The sequence below is a fragment of the Dermacentor andersoni genome, chromosome 5 (assembly GCF_023375885.2).
Source record: "Dermacentor andersoni chromosome 5, qqDerAnde1_hic_scaffold, whole genome shotgun sequence".
NCBI classification, from domain to species: Eukaryota; Metazoa; Arthropoda; class Arachnida; order Ixodida; family Ixodidae; genus Dermacentor; species Dermacentor andersoni.
Genome location: NC_092818.1, coordinates 33276337 through 33296336, shown reverse-complemented (window position 1 = coordinate 33296336; position 20000 = coordinate 33276337).

Below are 20000 nucleotides of genomic sequence, written 5' to 3'. Positions count from 1 at the left end.
GAGCACTTCGAGAGCGTGTCAAGTTCAAACAATTATTCACAATCGTTTCTCAAATATAAACAAATAGAAGAACGTAAGCCATTCACAAGAAAAAGTCGAGAGAATGAGCCTTACAACCGTCCCTTTAGTATTGCCGAGCTGAGAGCTGCCTTGATCACATGCAAGAGCTCAGCACCAGGACCTGATAGAATTATGTACGACATAGTGAAGAACGTACACACTGATACACAACTGACTTTACTTGCACTTTTCAACACTATTTGGGCTGCTGGATATCTTCCACTTGCATGGAGAGAAGCGATTGTTATTCCCATTCTGAAGCAAGGTAAAGATCCTTCGTTGGCGTCAAGTTACCGCCTGATAGCCCTCACGAGTTGCATTTGTGAGCTGTTTGAGAAAATGATTATTCGGCGACTCATACATTTCCTGGAATTAAACCAAATGCTTGATCCCTTTCAGTGTGGCTTCAGGGAAGCGCGGTCCACAACCGATCACCTTGTGCGCATTGAGGGAAACATTCGCGACGCCTTTATACATAAACAATATTTTCTATCCGTATTCCTCGATATGGAGAAGGCGTGCGACACAACGTGGCGCTACGGAATCTTGAGAGAGTTGTCGAGAATGGGCATCCGTGGCAATATGCTAGAACTGATAGAAAGTTACTTGTCCAACCGTGCCTTCCGCGCGAAAGTCGGGAATGTACTCTCACGTCCATTTATACAGGAGACTGGTGTACGCCAGGGAGGTGTGCTCAGCTGCACGCTCTTTATAGTTAAGATGAACACACTCCGCGCTTCATTACCACCAGCTATATTTTATTCAGTGTATGTAGATGACATACAAATAGGTTTTAAATCCTGTAACCTTGCAGTGTGCGAAAGACAAGTACAGCAGTGTTTGAACAGGATATCTAAGTGGACAGACGAAAATGGATTTAAAGTCAACCCCACAAAAGTTCATGTGTTCTTTTTACACGAAAGAGAGGCCTGGTTCCAGACCCTAGCGTGGAACTATGTGGAGAGCAAATACCTGTCAAGAAAGAGCACACATTTCTAGCTTTAATACTTGACGGTAAGTTTACTTTCATCTCACGCATAAAATATCTCAAAACTAAATGTCTAAAAACAATGAACTTGCTGAAAATGCTACCTCACACAACATGGGGTAGCGACAGGAAATATCTAATGAATATATACAAGAGCCTCGTTCAATCACGGCTAGATTATGCTGCCATAGAATACAACTCTGCCGCCCCGAGCGCACTAAGGATGCTGGATCCCGTCCACCACCTCCGTATCCGTCTGGCGACAGGCGCATTCAGAACTAGCCCGAGCGAAAGCTTATATGTAGAATCGTATGAGTGGTCACTCCATATGCAGAGATCATATATCAGCTTCACATATTTTCTTAAAATGCACTGTAATCCTGATCATCCGTGTTCTAAAACTATAATCGACCCTCAATGAGAAGGCCATTTTCACTGCGCCTGAGGGAGCTTAGTGTGGAAATGGATGTCCCACTCTTCGAACACCGCTTTATGCCTCCAGCGAAGTATCTACCCCCGTGGGAGTGGCAGGTGATTGAATGTGATATATCTTTTGTAAGGCTCACAAAACATGCACCAGAACTCGAACTTTGGATGCATTTCCATGAACACCAATCGAAGTATTCTTGTCCTGAATTTCATACTGAGGCATCAAAATCGCATGTTGGCGTGCCTTACGCGGCTGTTGGTTCCTCTTTTTCTGAATCAGGTGTATTGAACCCCCATACCAGTATATTCACCGCAGAAGCCTATGCAGTACTGTCTGCGGTTAAACACATAAAGAAATTAGGACTAGAAAAAGCAATTATATTTACGGACTCGTTAAGTGTCGTAAAAGCGCTCATGTCCTTAAGAAAACACAAAAATCCTGTTCTTATTCAGCTTTACTCGTATTTGTGCAATATTTATTCAGCTCGTAGACCTGTAAGAATATGCTGGGTTCCTGGCCATAGATGCATCGAAGGTAATGTACTGGCCGACCAAATGGCCACATCAATTGCATCGCAAGCTAACAATCCTACCACTGCTATACCTATCCCATATCTCAAGCCTTTTTTTACGAACTAAACTGCGCAGACACTGGCAACGCTCGTGGGACAGCGAGACAAATCATAAGCTCCATCTGATTAAGCCAAAGTTAGGTTCCTGGCCCCCCGTTACTAAATCGCGAAGAGTTGACGTCCTATTCTGCCGACTAAGAATAGGACACACATATGGTACTCACAATTTTCTATTGACTGGCAATGAACCTCCAACCTGTGGTAGAGGTGGTGAGCGGCTCACCATCCTCCACGTCCTCGTGGAGTGTCGGAAAGCCGAATCTGACAGAAAGGAACATTTTCCGTTAGCGTACCGGCAGCACATTCCCCTTCATCCTGTAATGTTGCTCGGCCCAGAACCGCCCTTTGACATTAACGCAGTCCTTGACTTCCTGAAAGATGTTGTGTTACATGTAATTAGCCCAATACGTTCGTAGCGTCTTCTCTCTTCAGAGGATGCCGCTATGACAGCTGTTTCATATAGAACGTGCCTCTCAGCCCTTGCGTTTCAAGGGCTCTGGCGAGGCAGTAGTGCTCTTAGACAATTTTAGCATCTCGCATATTTTATATAATGCATCATGCTTTCTTAATGCATTTTAGTGATCATAGTACACGTCATTATTCATTGCCATAATTTTGTTACGTGTACATTTTATGCAATTTACACCAACTCTTTTAGCCCTCTCTACAGCCACGTCAGTATAAATTCACAGAACCCATCAGACCACTGCATATTCATTACCACTAGCATGGCGCTCTTTGGCCATACCTGGCCCTTGAGCCACTAAACCCCAACATCATCATTGCAACAGATGGAGCAGCGCGGAGATGTACTACGTTAGAATGAAAAGTACTAATCTATTTGGATGAGTGTTTGCGGCATATATTTTGGCTGTCTAATGTTCAGAACTAAAAAAGTAAATACCGTGATTTTGTGGGCAGTTATTGCTGACATATGTAAAGTGACGTGAAATATGAGCTCCGACACAGTGGCGTGATTGAACTGGCCTCCCGACTACAGGGCTTCGTTGACTCGCGAAACACTGGTTTAATAACTACCAGTACTCTGAAACTGTTGAGCCCTGGAATTTTCGGTATGTCTGCGCCACTGTGCCGTCTTGGGGGCCTATTTTACCACGAGCATTATAATTCAGATAATATTTGAAGCAACAGTACATTATGTATGATTTTGTTTACGGGTGAGCTTCCTTTAACGTCTCGCTACCGTTTCAAAGTTATCGCATAGCTCAAGACGCGCATGCATGTATTTCAAGTATCTAGAATTCCGCCACGAGTTCAATAACGAAAGAGAGTTATCTCATCAGAATGCGCGCGTGAAGCGAATACTGGCGCATACATTCTCGATCATATTTAAGCGCCCGTGATTGCGCTACAATGTACGGCCCTTCCAATCTGATGAATCGATTCCTTGATTCGTATATCAGATACAAATGATGCACTATTTTCCGCGCCATCGTTGTGCTTGGATTGCTATATTCTTTTCCGGCGCAAGCCCGCCTTATAATGAGTTATATTCGTGACTCACTCTTTTGGAACAGCCTTGTTCTTCACATCACTACGACTTGACAGTGTAGACGTACTACATCTTCAATGAGTGAATACTGAGAAATCCAATAGGATTTTTGTTGCATGTACGTTTATTCATTTATACAAATAATCCAATATTCACATCTGACTTCTTAATCTAAGAAGCTGTAAATGACAGCAACCTGGACACTCGCAGAACGTCTCGAGAATAAAGAAAATTTAAATGCTTATTAATCTGCTTTCGCCTGATGGCAAGAAAGGAAATTTCAATAAAAATATCCTTAGCATAAATAAAAGCCTGTCTACTTGAAAACGGTTCATCTCACTTACTCCTTTGAAAGCTGATACCCACTTGGTTTTTCGTATTGTGGGTCCTTGGCGTACGTGCAACCTTCGAACAAAGGGTCATTCCAAATTTCTCATTTCGGGAAGTCGTCTTACCATCCTGTCCTTCACTCCGATTCACAACCATGCAAAAGACAAAAGTTCTCCCTGAGTAGCGTCGTTAATCGAAGCACTCTAGGCACCGTAACTCACCTAGCCTCTGTCGCTCTCATTTAGGCTTGGATAGAAAATGTATCTTTTAAATAGAGGCATGAGGAATCCGAAAAAAGCTGCCCTCGAATAGCGCAGCTAGGTTGCTTTAATTTTATGCTGCTTCCTGTGAGAGATGAGGGAGGCCACCGACAAAAAAGATGTGCACCATACTAAAGAAAAGGGAGCTAATGGAAGTGCGAAAGGCAAGGAGTTTAACTATGGACGTGCCCGACTGGCTACCGTATATGTGAGGAGGGAAAAAATAGGGTAATTTAGCGGTGAATGCATGAGAAATGAAGTAAGCATTAAGTCGCCCCTCTGTGAGTTCCCGGATCCATGATTTATGCCAAGTTTGCTGAATTGCAGTGTTGTTCAGTGCCTCACTCGACACACGTCCTGCCTCTTCTAGGAGCGAAGTGTAACCGATGGCGGGGTCTGGAGCGTACCACCATATATATGTCCCACCTCCCCTTTACCTCTCACACGTGACCAGCTTGCCAAATCGCAGACGCTTACACTTTTTTGCACTGTAACAATCCTAATGCTACGTATTAAAATATAAATAGAGAAATAAGGGAAAAGAACGAAGAGATAGCGAGAGTGAAGCCTGCAATAAACACAGTGCAGGCACTTTCAAGAAGCACAGTTGGTGTTTTGTGGCCTTGTGAATGGAATAATGCTTCGACCAAGTTCCCAGCATATTTTTCTCCAATAGTGGTCTGCCTTCGGACTGGGTAATAGTTGCTCACGGAGCAAAGCGCTGAGTGCGGAAGTGGCAGAAAACTGACAGAGAAGTGACCGAGAAGTGGCATGCGCGCTGTTGGACATTTCTAGAAAATTGTATATGTGACGCCCAGCCATATGCAACACAACAGCACTGTTTTGCGATGGCAGATTTCACGTGAGAGAGAGCAAGATTATGGAGATGAAGAGGCGCTATATTCTGCTGCAATTTAGGATTAAATAAATGAGTGGTCGAATTCATTAAAAAAATGAGAACCGAACGTCGGTGGAAGCACGTCTCCGTTCATTGGGAAAGGAGCGAGGTACCAAAAGAGAAAAAAAATAAAGTCCAGTTGGCAGGGGAAGTCGCAGTTAATGGTCGAGAGAATATAAACGGGAATTTCCGAAACCAGTTTCATTTTAGTGTAGATGTGTGATGTAGCGAGTAAATGATTCGAGTCACCACCCAGCATGAGTCCTTTGCGGTAGTATAAGCACCCACCGTTCTTGTTAATTAACGTTTACCAAATACCTATCTTGGGAATTACTTATCCATTGGCCGTACCTCGCCGCGTATCCCTTCGTGAAAGGTTCGGTCAACTAAAGCTGCGCTGTCACGACAACTTAGGACCATACTGTGACTCTTGCGGTTATGGTTGCCATACTCGTGACCCGTGCGTTAGCGGGAATACTATAAATATCGGTTTACTGCACAGGTTAGCGAAGAGACAGTTTAGAACAGAGTTTTTCGCCTTACATCCGCTCAACGCAAGCACCTTTGCAGTATGTTCGACGCTGTCCCTTCAAGAGATAAGAGAGATATAGCTCAGCGAGCCAGCAGACCAGCATGCCCAGTGGGCTAACGTAGACTACAGTGCGCATGCGTGGTACAACATGCGCAGTGGCGTCTACGCTCGCCCGCTGGCCTGCTGTACCCGGTGGCTTAAGGACGCGAACATAAGAGCGCAAGAGCGCGTTAGAAGACAGGGTGCCACCTTGGGCATCATGTCAGACATATCCAAGCCAACAATCTATTAGCAACCATGCTGTCGTTTCTATGCAAGGAGGTTGTATACTTTAACTTCTGGAGTGCCAGTCCCAGCCGCCGCCTGCGGGAGTGCGTGAAGCCGCCGGCGACCATATTCCTAGAAGAAAATGAGCGCGGCTCCAGCATAGAGACCTCTCCACTGGAGCCCGCTTGGACACCGCCATACTGCGCCGCTAGCGACGTCTGACGGCGATGCCATCTTGGGCTCTTTACTCTCCAGTCTTTCCGTCCAGTCACGCACGCTCAACGCAACGTGTGTCTCCAACCTCTCGTTTTCGGTCTATGTAAGCCTTGCGGAAACGTTGGCTTGGTTAATTTGCGCATCTCTTGGGCCTAGATCACTGACACAAAGGCTAGCATCGCCAGTGTTTCGCGTGTTCTGGTGTGGGTGCACGTACGGTGCGCGCTCTACGTGCGCGCTCACGTTCCAGATGGCGTCTTCATCCGCACAGTCGGCGATGCCTTGCGCTGGTGCGTCTAAGGAACCCATTGACTTGGGAGATAAGACCACTCACTATGTTACCGATTTATTTCACTGGTTTGATGTTCACGACAGCGTCGTATTGACAATTCTCCAAGCGAGTACGAAGAAATGGCATGCTCGCACTCTGTAAATGTCTGCTTACAAATTCAACATTGCGCCAGGACAGTTAGCCGAATCCCGCTACTTCGACGCTGTATAGCCGGCCGGTGGCACAAGAAAGTTTTCTGCTAGCTCTGGTAAATCTTGATGCGCAATAGCGCCGTAATTCCAAGGCGAGCGCTCGCTGTCTTCCATGAGATTAGTTCGGTCTACCGTTACGACGTAGTGCTTCGTGTGTTTTCGTACGCGGTCGAAATTGGTGGTTTATTGAAGCTAATGAAAGAAAGCTCACCTTTGACTCGAAGCGATCTGCTCCAGCATGAGACCGAGATATCCCGTCAGATTTTGCTCTCCTGCCGGCGTCGAATTGCTGCTCTACGGTGCAACGATTTGGATCGCGTTGGCCGAGCTCACAGCTTGATTAGGAGAGGTAGGCGACAGCCCAGAATCGTGATCGATAAGCTCAATCGCGATAGACGGATCGTGAATGAATGTGTCCGTGCAAGAGCGATAGAGTTGCAATCATTATGTCACGCTTTATGACACAGTTGTAACCTATCGTTGCTGTTATTGCCTTCATCACTTCTCACCATTTGTCATGTGCAATTAATGAATGCAAATTGTTATCCATCGAAGAAAACCAGCAAGCCTAGCTTAAGCTTCATTTTGTTCTGGCTTTATTTGTATATGCCGGCAGTTATGACCATCCTGGCCTGGTGAAGAGATAGCCAGAGGACATGCGAGAGTGGCCTGCTGTGAGAGCCCCCGATATAATTTTTTATCTATTGAATTCCAAGCCATGCAACCTGCAGGCTGTAAGGAGTTAGAAATCACTGGAGTCATACAACTATTTCCAGGGTGGACGGGTTGGAAAACTGTTCGTACACCGCATTGACCTAGAGCTCAGCTATGTAAAAGGGGAAGTGTCTCCATCGCAACCTATCAGTGGCACACTCCGTAATGCATGGGTTTGTGCAAAAAAAAAGTGGCGAGGTAATCACAGCTGGCTGCAAATGTATGGCTGGCCGAGGTAAAGTCTGCAGCCACGTTGTAGCCATATTATGGAAAACTGATGTGGTAGTTTGTCAAGGGTGGACAACGAAGACATGCACTGACCAAACCGCAGCCTGCAACTCAGGCACAAAGTGAAATTTTCAGCCTGCTGTGCTTGAAGATATAGACATTCATCTTGAGCAAGGTATTGTGGATCCTCAGTCTGCGGGGTGTTCAAGGCCAACGTTCGTGCCACCATTAGAAGACATACGAAATCTGCATTAAGAGTTGCCATTTCCCGACCGTTTCACCATTCCTGGTACGTATTACAGATGCTACCGTACTGTCATATAACAAACTACAGGCGGGAATATATAGAATCAATGAGTGGCAGCACTTTGAATTCATGTAGGATGGGCATGGACAAAAGATTATGCCGTCAGCCATATTACTGTGATCAGCAGTGATATGAAAGTAGTAATCTGCTTATAAATTATTGAGAGCTTGCTGTGAACTTATACTCGTACTTAGCGTAAACCTGTTGACGTTTTGTAATGCAGGTGTTTATTGTAAACGCGATTATGACGAAAGAAGGTGAACAGCTCAAATTATTTTGTTACACAAGCAGCGATAAAAGCGCAGTATCTCGATGAAGCACTGCAAAGTGTCTGCGATTTGACACCTTCATCATAAGATAACTTGTAGTAAGCATGGATTACATTTTTAATGCTTAGGAGGACACTTGCTATCTCAGTGCTCTAGAAGTTTTGTTAAAGCAACAGAGGTATTGAATATGTCTTGTGCGCTGTGTGATACAACGTTTCTGTTTTACTGAGAACAATATTTTGGAAAAACGAGTGTAATGGCCCTGGTGTAGTTACTGGAATATATAATTTGAAATGGTCATCTTTTAATTGAGGGCACTGCTAGCAGTACAGCTACAATTTCTGTCTTTCAACAGCAGCAATATCTTAAAGCATAGAGCTGTTCAAACAACTGCTACCCTATAGTAGCATACCTTAATAAAAATCAAACTTGTAGAGCATCTAGGAGCCGTCGCTCTGCAATAAACTTTCAACGATGTTGTACGATATCCTTCCTAAATTAAAATTACCTAAAATTGTGTCATGCCTTTGTATTGTTGATTGTTTATCTGCATAGCATAGTACATTTGCCTAACTCACTAGTTCGTGTAGTGGTGCTGACAGAACGATGTTGGTTGGTTATATAATACCGTTATCTTTCACTATGTATTCATGCAAGTACACTCCTATATGAGACGCTGAACGCGCCTCCAAGGCAACAGCATCTTATAGCGGATATTCTTGTGGACAAGGCGCATGGTGACCACAAAAAAATTAAATTAAATTATGGCGTTTTACGTGCCAAAACCACTTTCTGATTATGAGGCACGCCGTAGTGGAGGACTCCGGAAATTTTTACCACCTGGGGTTCCTTAACGTGCACCTAAATCTAAGTACACGGGTGTTTTCGCATTTCGCCCCCATCGAAATACGGCCGCCGTGGCCGGGATTCATTCCCACAACCTCGTGCTCAGCAGCCCAACACCATAGCCACTGAGCAACCACGGCGGGTCAAGGTGACCACATAGGAGACAATGTTCCAAGTGGCTGTGTATTGTGCTGTACATATTATGATAAGCATGTATCCTGATCTACAGCAGCTGCTGCTGCTCTCAGCTTGAACACTACCAACCAGATTTCTGAGCTGTGGATGTTTTCTCGCAGACTGCGCCTGACTGCGTCAAATGTGGTCAAAGTGCCAAAAAGGGAAACCACCGCAGGAAAAAAAAGCTTCAAGACGAATGCTTTCCCCAGTGTTCTCTGGCAGCGCAGCCACAAATCATGGCATACAAATGGAGGCAGTTGCCCATGTTCAATTCTCGAAGAAAAGAAGGTTTTCTTTTTTTTTAGTTAGAGAACTAGGCACGTCAGTACACCAACAGCTTCCGTAGATTTCGGCTAGTCCTGATCACATGATTTACCATCCAAATGCCATTGTTGAAATAAAGTGTCCATATGTGCGTGACATCACACAGCTAATTAGGCACGGAAAGTACGATGTCAGGCTTAGCCAGGACGTGACATTTTTCCTGGCAGAAAATGGGCCAAATGGCTATTACAGCCAGGTGCAATTTCAGTTGCTATGCACTGAGAAGCCACTTTGCTTTTTTTATGCATGGAGCGCTCAAAGTGATTTGCTAATTGACGTCCCTTTTGACCCTGCCTACATAGCCAGAAATATGCCACGGCTCAAGAAATTCTACGTCGCTAAATTGCTTCCACGCATGGTAGACATGCACAGTAATGGAAATCTAGATGTACCTAACCAGTACTCAACAATTAGTGAAACGTAAACCATGAAAAATAATGAATATGTGTGTAAGTACTTTTTAATACTGCACTGGAGTACATAAAAAAGAGCATGTGGCATTGGCCATGTTGCGAATGATACAGCCATGGAGATTTGCAATCCATTTGCACTGTGCTCTTCTATCTCATTCAACACTTAAACTGCACCACAGAGTGCAAGAGCAGGATGCAATGGCATAAAGTAAAACCAATACAAGCAAGTCTGTTTATTTTCCTAAGCACTTGGCTTCTTGATCAATTCGGACTTCATGTTGTAGAGTCCTGCACATACAGATACAATTAAAACTTCTTTCTGGGCGAGTTGGTGCATACTTGACATAAAAATTGTAGCAGAGCCATCACATGCATCCATAAAGTAACAAAGATGAGACACACAGAGCTTGTGTCTCGTCACTGTTACTTTGTGGCTGCATGTGTTGGCGCTGTTACAATTTTTATCACAAATACCATGTTGCTAATGGTTTTCATTGACCATATCGGAGGTGCTTGCTTAAAGATCTTGTAAGTCTTAATCCTGGTGATTGCACGTTCGACATGAATTCTAACAAATGCAATGCGCCGTGTGCTCGTCACCTCTTTGTCACTCAGTTGTGGTTTTCCTGCTATGGTAATGCAGAAGTTAGCACTTATGCAACATGCCCAAGGATCAGTGTTCTCTATTTTTTTATAATCAGTGTATGCTAGTTTTACACATGCGCTCATTTTTATGCAAGAGTGATCTTGCAGAAAGGGGCCCGCAGACTCAGAAGCATGAGGAAGCCCTACTATTGTTTCCTTCTCTCTGCATAGTGTCTCTCGAGTAATAAGTAAACCCTCCATCTTTCCTTCGAGGTAGCACATGTAGTGTAGCTTCAGAGTCGTCTTTCACTCCTCCTTTCTAGAAAAGCCTGAGCTCATTTTTAAAATGCTGTCGGGCAAGAGGCTACAACTTCTTAGTCTCAGCAATGTGGATGTCATAGTGTCACTATTTTCACATACATGCCAGGCAGCCTTAATTCAGAGAGAAAACTAAACACGTTCTGCTTTCTCTCCTCATGAAGTGATGTTTCATGATTACTTTTCAAATAAACAAGTGGTTGTTGTCTGCATCCAGGTGACCAGCTTAAACGAAACTGAAGATGAATCGACATTTAACAGTCGCTCAGCCTTCCTAGAGAAATTTCTCGTCCCGATATGTCACAACCAGTACGGCCAGCGACACGTACATTACATAGATGTCAAAATATGGAACTCGTTTCCTGCAAACATTAGGCAGTCCGTAAATTTTAATACTATTGTAACATGATTCGCTCTTTCTGATCAAAACTGATTAGACTTTCCCAAAAGTTATGATGTCAACAACTGGATACAGCGTTGATGTTATGCTTTCTTGTTTTTTCTATGCATGTGTTTATGGATGTATAGTAACGTGAGTGTAAATGCCGGTGTACCCTTGTTCTTACTCGACACACCGTGCATCAAACGCATATACAGCATATCAGTGTATATTCATGCTGCGCTGAGTGAATAATAATTACCTGTTACCGTTCTGCAAGCATATAAAGCCAAGAATCTTCAACCAATTCTTTTCTGTAACGGTTTCATGTATTCTTATCGCAAGCATCTATGTGTGCGCGCTGCCGCGGGAAGCAGGTCATGAGTCTGGTCTCGGATGCGTGCTGCCTCACTGGTAGTATGGGGCTCCTGTCGTGGGCCGCAATTAGCAGTTTGGCCTGCAACTAAACCTTTTCGTTTCTGGGTGCCGATGGCTGTGTCGTCGGCATGTGGGGAATGGCGCGCGCCCGATTAAGTGGGGGCCATGGCTTTTTCGCTCCTGTGGTGGTATGTATCTTAGTTTATTGATTTTTGTTTGGTTGCATTTCCTTCTTTTCTTTTTCTTTGTTTGTTTGATCCAAAACAAGAAACGATTGTGCCCGTGTCTGAATCGTTTGCTTTTCTTTGTATACCTGCATAGATCCATAACTAGCCTATGCCTAACGATCGAGATGTTGTCGCATACCAGTTTTGGTTATATGAATTAAGTTACTATTGTCGTTTTGCCATGATGACACACAAAAAGGGAATTTAAGTGTCAAAGCTAAAATATTCGGGAAAATCTTAAGAGCCACTTTTATTCCTTTAAAGGTTTGAATAAAATGGTCCCACACCCTCAATATGTATATTACTTAAGTAGGCAGGGTAGAGACGGCGAGAAAAAAATTGGAATTTTTCCTGAACCTCCAGGCTTCAGTGATTGCTTAAACACATGGAATGCCTTATGTTATATACAAGGCTTAGACCTATTGAAATTTAGTGGCATGTCTACTGGTACCAATATACCACATGCTGTAATTGTGGTGTTACATATTGTGCCGACACAGAAGCTAAAAATAAATTTCTTCACATCTTTTTACTAAAACCTTAAGCAGCACAACAATAAAGCATGTAAAAGGTACAAAACAAGCCAAATACATTATAATATATAGGTAAGCCTCAGTTTCCTTGGGCACTAAGGCTGCAGCTGCTTCGTGCAATTCCAGTAAAACATGTATAGGTATAGTAATAAAGCTGCAACAATTCACGTCAAGAGTTCTGAAAAAAAACGACAGATCAGGTTATCATTATAAGGTACAGTACTTGCAATTTCAGATGGTAAAGGACCCTGAAGCAAAGAAAACATGCCCCTAGCTTTTTGAGCCATCTTTGTAAGGTCGCACCTAAAGCGGCAATGCCTTGCACTTCTACTTACTATCACTCCTTCATTCCATCCAGCAAAGCACTATGGCTCTAATTAACAGCACAGAACAACAATGATGAATAAGAGCCCCCATAACTTTTGTAATTGCCCGTGTGTTCAATCGAACGCCTTCGAGTTGCATCTCATCTGTGAGCTCGAAACCCCTGTCTGCCATGACAACATCGCCATGCACCAGGTAGTCGCTGATGTCACTGCTGTTAGCCAATAAATTCGTCCGACGGACGCCCTCCTTAAGCTTTGGACACAGACATTACAGACCCATTTGTGGCAATCGCTACACGAAAGTTCACGGTGTTATGTGCTATGTAGCTGCTGAATGTTTGTGCCCTCGCCATCAGCTTTCTGGGGCGCTGCAAAAACACCTCTTTGCAACCGAAAATGCATGTGGTGTCCTCATGCTTATTTTCGATGAAGGAATCTAGCATGCTGTTTTGAATGTGGGATTTTGGGAGCCAGATGACAACCTTCTTCGGGATCTGGCAGAACAGGCTGAGTATGTACGACACGCGGTTGCCAACACTCGACACAGAGGTTTGGAAAATTCGTGCAAAGTTACCATACAACAGCTGAAGAGGAAGCCTCATGGGGCACATTAATAACTGGGCAGCACGTGTGACAACACTTAGTTTCTTTGCCAGGATAGAAACTGCTCTCATAATTCTGTCGAACAGAGTCTGGGATTGACCAGTGTAAAATAATATGTTGTCCCTTTTTAGTGATTCAGCAAATGATTTTTCTTTGAACCCAATGGGGAGATGCTGGACATATGTGTGGTCCTCATATGAATCGTCCTCCCACCGTGTCCACCAGCCGCATATTTGCACCAGTGGGCAGTGTACATAAGCTTCAGAACCCCGCAGGCTCATTATGTTGAGTACACGGTTAGTACGAACCACATAAGTAGGCATCAACTCCAAAATTTAAAGATATTTGTCACCATAGAGTAGGTTTTGCTACGATGCAGATTTTACTCTCAGTGGATATTGACACGTGTATTTATATTTGTCGGGCGACCAGGTTTCACCGTCTAACAAATCTTATCGCACAGCGCGGGACGCGCTTGCACGTATCCGAAGTTTCTGGAAAGCTATCGATGCTTCTATCCGCAGTCTGTTGTTGCCGAACCTTGTGTTGTCTGATTTATTCGCCTGACGCGAATGATGTAGAACTTTATGGAAGGCACGCGGGTCCCAACGATTAGTTTGGAACATTCGACGATTGTGTATAAAAGCCGACGCGCTTGAACCGTTGATCAGATTTTCGACGATCGCCGACGTGTTCGCCGCTATGGTTGTGCTATAAGTGTAGCCTGTTTTGTGGGCACAGGTTCGCCCAATAAAAGTTAGTTTTGTCTATCACAGTATTGCTACTGTGTTCTTAACGTCACCAACACGTGACATCTGGTGGAGGTGCTTTTGGTCCATGTACCGGACGCCCCCGACAAGCCGTGATCCAAGCCCGGAACGCAAAGACAACACCAACGCAGTCCCGGACAATCGAGCAAGCCGCCGTCTTCAACAACTGCCCCCGGAGCACGGACTTTTGCCTGAGACGACCAGAAAGATTGCCACCAAGTCCACCCCAATGGCAGCCCCGGCATCGCCCATCGTGCTACAGCAGCCCAGGGAGCCTCCGACGTTCCGTGGTTCAACATTCGAGGACCCGGAAGGCTGGCTTGAGACGTACGAGAGAGTCGCTACGTTTAACAACTGGAACAGCGACGACAAACTGCGATATGTCTTCTTCGCATTGGAAGACGCGGCCAGGACGTGGTTCGAGAACCGAGAAGCCACGCTAACGACCTGGGAACTTTTCCGAAGCGGCTTCCTGCAGACATTTGCAAGCGTCGTACGCCGAGAACGAGCCCAAGCGCTATTGGAAACCCGGGTGCAGCTACCTAATGAGACGACCGCGATCTACACGGAAGAAATGAGCCGTCTCTTCCGCCACGCCGACCCTGAAATGCCCGAGGAGAAGAAAGTCCGCCTGCTGATGCGTGGTGTGAAGGAGGAACTTTTTGCCGGAATGGTACGAAGCCCACCGAAGACCGTCGACGAGTTTCTTCACGAGGCCACCAGCATCGAGAAGACACTCGAGATGCGAAACCGGCAATTAGACCGCCGCACGACCTCGACAAACTACGCCGGAGTTCAGTCACTGGCCGCCGACGACCTACGCGAGACTATCCGAGCTGTCGTGCGGGAGGAGCTACAAAAGCTGTTCCCATCATCACAGCCTCAAGTGGCTTCGATTGCCGACGCCGTGCGTGAGGAGCTCCAACAATGACTTGGAGTAGCCCCTGAATCGCCGCAGGGTGAGCCGCTAGCGACGACCTACGCCGCCGTCGCACGCCGTCAAGGACCCCCTCCGCGACCGCGCCAGGGCCCTGTCACGCCACAGTTTCGTCGTCCGCCGCCGCCATCACGACCACCCGTCACCCAGCGCACCTACGCGAGGAAGACGGACATCTGGCGTGCTCCTGACGACCGCCCGCTCTGCTACCACTGCGGAGAAGCGGGTCACGTCTACCGACGATGTCCGTACCGGGAGATGGGACTGCGAGGTTTCGCCGTCAACGCGCCGCGTCCACAGCTTGGCGAGCGCCCACGTGACATCGCCGATTACCTCGCCGCTACTCAGTGGAGCCCTCGACGGCCTTCCCGTTCGCCATCACCAGGCCGCTACCTGTCGCCGCAGCGCCGACCATACACTGGCCCAGCCCGGGGCCGGTCAGCGTGCCCATATCCGGAAAACTAAAAGCAGCAACCGATGGAGGTGCGGTTGCTGTTCGTCGAACTGACGAAGGTCCTCCGCCGCCGACGAAGACGACGACGAAACGATCTCGACGACATAACAACGACACGCCGCCGTCCCGACGAAGTCAGGAAGGCAAGACTACACCGACGAACGACGACTTGACGACGCGACGTTCCAACTTCAGTACAACACGACGCAGCCGTGATCCGACGCCACGACCTAACTGCAACGCCAGACAAAGAACCACCGACCTCGACGTGCTTCTCGACGGCCACGCAGTCACTGCCTTAGTCGACACAGGGGCTGATTACTCCGTCATGAGTGGACACATCGCCGCCCAGTTGAAGAAAGTTAAGACTACGTGGGAAGGCCCTCAAATTTGAACCGCTGGAGGACACCTCATCACGCCGTGTGGAATCTGCACGGCAAGAATTACCGTTCATGACCGGACTTACCCTGCCACCTTCGTTATCCTCCAACAGTGTTCACGAGACGTCATTCTCGGCATGGACTTCCTGAACCAACACGGCGCAATCATCGACCTGAAGTCGAAGTCAATAACGCTGTCGGAAGATCAAGCGATACCGCCGGAGAGCCCTCGTAGTCACCACGCCTTCAGGGTGCTCGAAGATCAAGTGAGCATCCGGCCTCGCTCCAGCATTGTCATTTCGGTCGGCCCCGAAACACCCGTTGACGTCGAAGGCGTCATCGAAGGCGACCAACGTCTACTGCTCGACCGTGAAATTTGCGTCGCAAGAGGGATCGCTCGACTGCACGGAGGAAACACGAAGGTGTTGCTGACAAACTTCAGCCAGGAGTTCAAGCACATCAACAAGGGCACGACGATCGCATACATCGAGGAATTTCAGGAAACCAGCGATGCGTTTGTCCTCTCGGATTCTGTTGCATCTACCCCGACGACCGTAGTTCCCGAGCCAAACTTCGACATAAATACAAGTCTCCACGTGATTAAGAAGCAACAGCTCAGAAGTCTGCTTCGACGATACAAAGACTGCTTTTCGACGTCATCGAGGATTCGACAAACCCCAGTCGCAAAGGATCGCATAATAACCGAAGAGTGCGCTTGACCACACCGCCAGAGCCCTTACCGAGTTTCGAGGCGAGAACGCGAAGCTATAAGACACCAAGTCGACAAAATGCTGCGCGACGACATCATCCAGCCGTCGAAAAGCCCGTGGGCGTCTCCAGTTGTTTTAGTGAAGAAAAAGGACGGAACCCTACGTTTCTGCGTCGATTATCGTCGATTGAACAAAATCACGAAGAAAGACGTATACCCCCTCCCACGGATAGACGACGCATTGGATCGGCTCTGCAATGCTAAATACTTCTCATCGATGGACCTCAAGTCTGGCTACTGGCAAATAGAGGTCGACGAAAGGGATCGCGAAAAGACCGCCTGCATCACGCCAGACGGCCTCTACGAGTTCAAGGTTATGCCATTCGGACTGTGTTCGGCGCCTGCAACGTTGCAGCGCGTCATGGACACAGTATTAGCAGGACTGAAGTGGCAGACCTGTCTCGTTTACTTGGATGACGTCGTCGTCTTCGCCGGGAATTTCGACGATCACCTCCAGCGGCTTGCCACAGTACTAGAGGCCATCAAGTCATCAGGACTCACTCTGAAGCCAGAAAAGTGCCGCTTCGCTTACGATGAGCTTCTGTTCCTAGGCCACGTCATCAGCAAGTCTGGAGTCCGCCCTGACCCGCAGAAGACAGCTGCCATCGCAATGTTTCCGCAGCCCACCGACAAGAAGGCAGTGCGTAGGTTCCTTGGCATGTGTGCCTACTATAGACGCTTTGTCAAGGACTTTTCACGCATCGCAGAGCCGGTAACACATCTAACGAAATGTGATGTCGAGTTCAAGTGGGAAACACCGCAGGCCGACGCATTTGAAGAACTCAAACGACGCATGCAGTCGCCGCCGGTACTTTTTTTTTTTTTATTGCGATAGAGGCTTGCCCTTAAGGCATAATTCTTGGAGCGTATATGTGTATTATATGTGTGCTGTGAGGCCTGTGTTGTGTATGAATTGAAGCAGTGTTTTGTGGAATCTGTTGTCATGTATCCAGCGGTCATAGCTGGTTGTCACACTGTAGCGGAGGCCGGCTTGCAGTAGGAGACGCGAGCGTTCCGCTTGTAAACCCGTACATGTCCATATTAGGTGGCATGCATCTGATTCCACCACAGGAATGGAGCAGTATGGACACGTAGCACCCAGTGGTAAATGCGACCAGTTCCACCTTGAGACAACAGCCGGTGTAAGGGCCACCCCGGCCCGAAGCCTCCTAAGCACAACTTCCTCCGCCCTAGTAACATGAAGGGGGAGGGAGCAGACACACGGTGGGATAAGAGCGCATGTGTCCTGCCGGAGAAAATTTTTACGGGCTCGCAGCGAGTTACGGGGATGGGGTGGGAGGGGAATAGGTGGAGGATCAGGATTAGGAGGGCAGTGTGCCTGCTGGTCAGCAGCAATGTTGTGAGGGTTTGCTGAATGGCCTTGAATCCAGTGTACCTTGACGCAAGTAGCTGTCTTACTATTCATAGTGTGTATTCTCTCGCAGATTTCCATCGCCTTATCAACCTTCTTGAGTTCCTGAATAGCCGCTAAAGAGTCAGTGAAGATATCTAGTTGCTTGCTGGTAGGCAGCTTAGATGTCGCATCTTGCACAGCGTCATGGATGGCTTGAAGTTCCATTACTAGAGCGCTGGCTTCCGTAGATAAATAGCGGTGGTGGCCGCTGATGAAATTATGCGTAGTACTCAGGAATGATGTCCTTCCGCCGTCCGGGAGAATGGCAGCATCCGTATAGACTTTGCAGGTGTTAACGCATGATGCATCGACGTTGTTGTGTTCGTCAATAATACCTGTTGTATCGCTGCGTCGTAACTTCGTTGGCTTATTAGTTGTGATGCTGGTGAATTCCCAGGGAGGCATTGGATAGGGCTGATTGTCAATCCGAGAGCCGCGGTGAAAATGAGCATGCAACGCAGCGACAGCCGGAATAAGTTGCTTTTTTATTTCACGTGCTTTTTCACGTTGCACGTTTCACGTGCACGTGTTTCACGTTTTTCACGTGCCGGTACTTGCGCACTTCGACGAGTACGCCGATACAGAAATCCATACTGACGCCAGTAGCCTAGGCCTCGGTGCCGTTCTAGTCCAGAGGAGAAACGGAGTCGAACAGGTGATAGGTTACGCTAGCCGGTCGCTGTCAAAAGCGGAAGGCAACTATTCTACGACCGAAAAGGAATGTCTCGCCATCGTTTGGGCTACAGCTAAATTTCGCCCTTATCTTTATGGCAGGCCATTCAAAGTTGTCAGGGACCATCACGCGTTGTGTTGGCTAGCGAATATAAAGGATCCTTCAGGACGACTCGCGCGGTGGAGCCTCAGACTACAAGAATACGACATCACTGTCACCTACAAGTCCGGACGAAAACACTCCGATGCCGATTGCCTATCACGCGCCCCCATTGACCCGCCGCCGCAAGACGACGAGAATGACGACGCCTTCCTCGGAATGATAAGCGCGGAAGAATTCGCTGCACAGCAACGGGCAGACGCGGAGCTAAAAGGCCTCGTCGAATATTTGGAAGGGCACACCGACGTTGTCCCCAGGGCATTTAAGCGCGGATTATCTTCCTTCACGCTTCAAAACCATCTACTCGTGAAGAAGAACTTCTCCCCAGTCCGCGCCAACTACCTTCTTGTTGTCCCGTCAGGACTTCGTCCAGAAGTATTGCACGCCCTGCATGACGATCCGACCGCTGGACACCTAGGATTTTCCCGGACACTACCAAGGATACAAGAAAAGTATTATTGGCCGCACCTGACCGCCGACGCCGCCCGTTATGTCAGAGCATGCCGAGACTGTCAGCGACGCAAGACACCGCCGACAAGGCCAGCCGAATTACTACAGCCAAACGAGCCTCCTTGCCGACCATTCCAGCAGATTGGGATGGACTTGTTGGGACCATTTCCGACGTCAACAACCGGAAATAAGTGGATCGTTGTGGCGACGGACTACCTCACCCGCTTCGCTGAAACTAAAGCACTGCCGATAGGTAGCGCAGCCGAAGTGGCGAAATTCTTTGTCGAAAACATCCTGCTGCGACATGGTGCCCCAGAAGTCCTCATCACCGACAGAGGAACGGCCTTTACAGCGGAGCTCACCCAAGCCATTCTGAACTACAGTCAGACAAGGCACAGGAGGACAACGGCCTACCACCCGCAGACGAATGGTCTTACGGAGCGGCTGAATAAGACCCTCGCCGACATGCTAGCGATGTACGTGGACGTCGAACACAAGACGTGGGATGCCGTCCTGCCGTACGTAACATTCGCTTACAACACGGCGGTGCAAGAAACAACACAGATCACGCCGTTTAAGCTGGTTTACGGCAGGAATCCGACGACGACGCTCGACGCCATGCTGCCCCACGTCACTGACGAGGAAAATCTCGACGTCACTAGCTATCTCCAGCGCGCCGAAGAAGCCCGACAGCTCGCCCGCCTGTGGATCAAGAACCAGCAGAGGACCGACAGCCGACACTACTACCTCCGACGACGC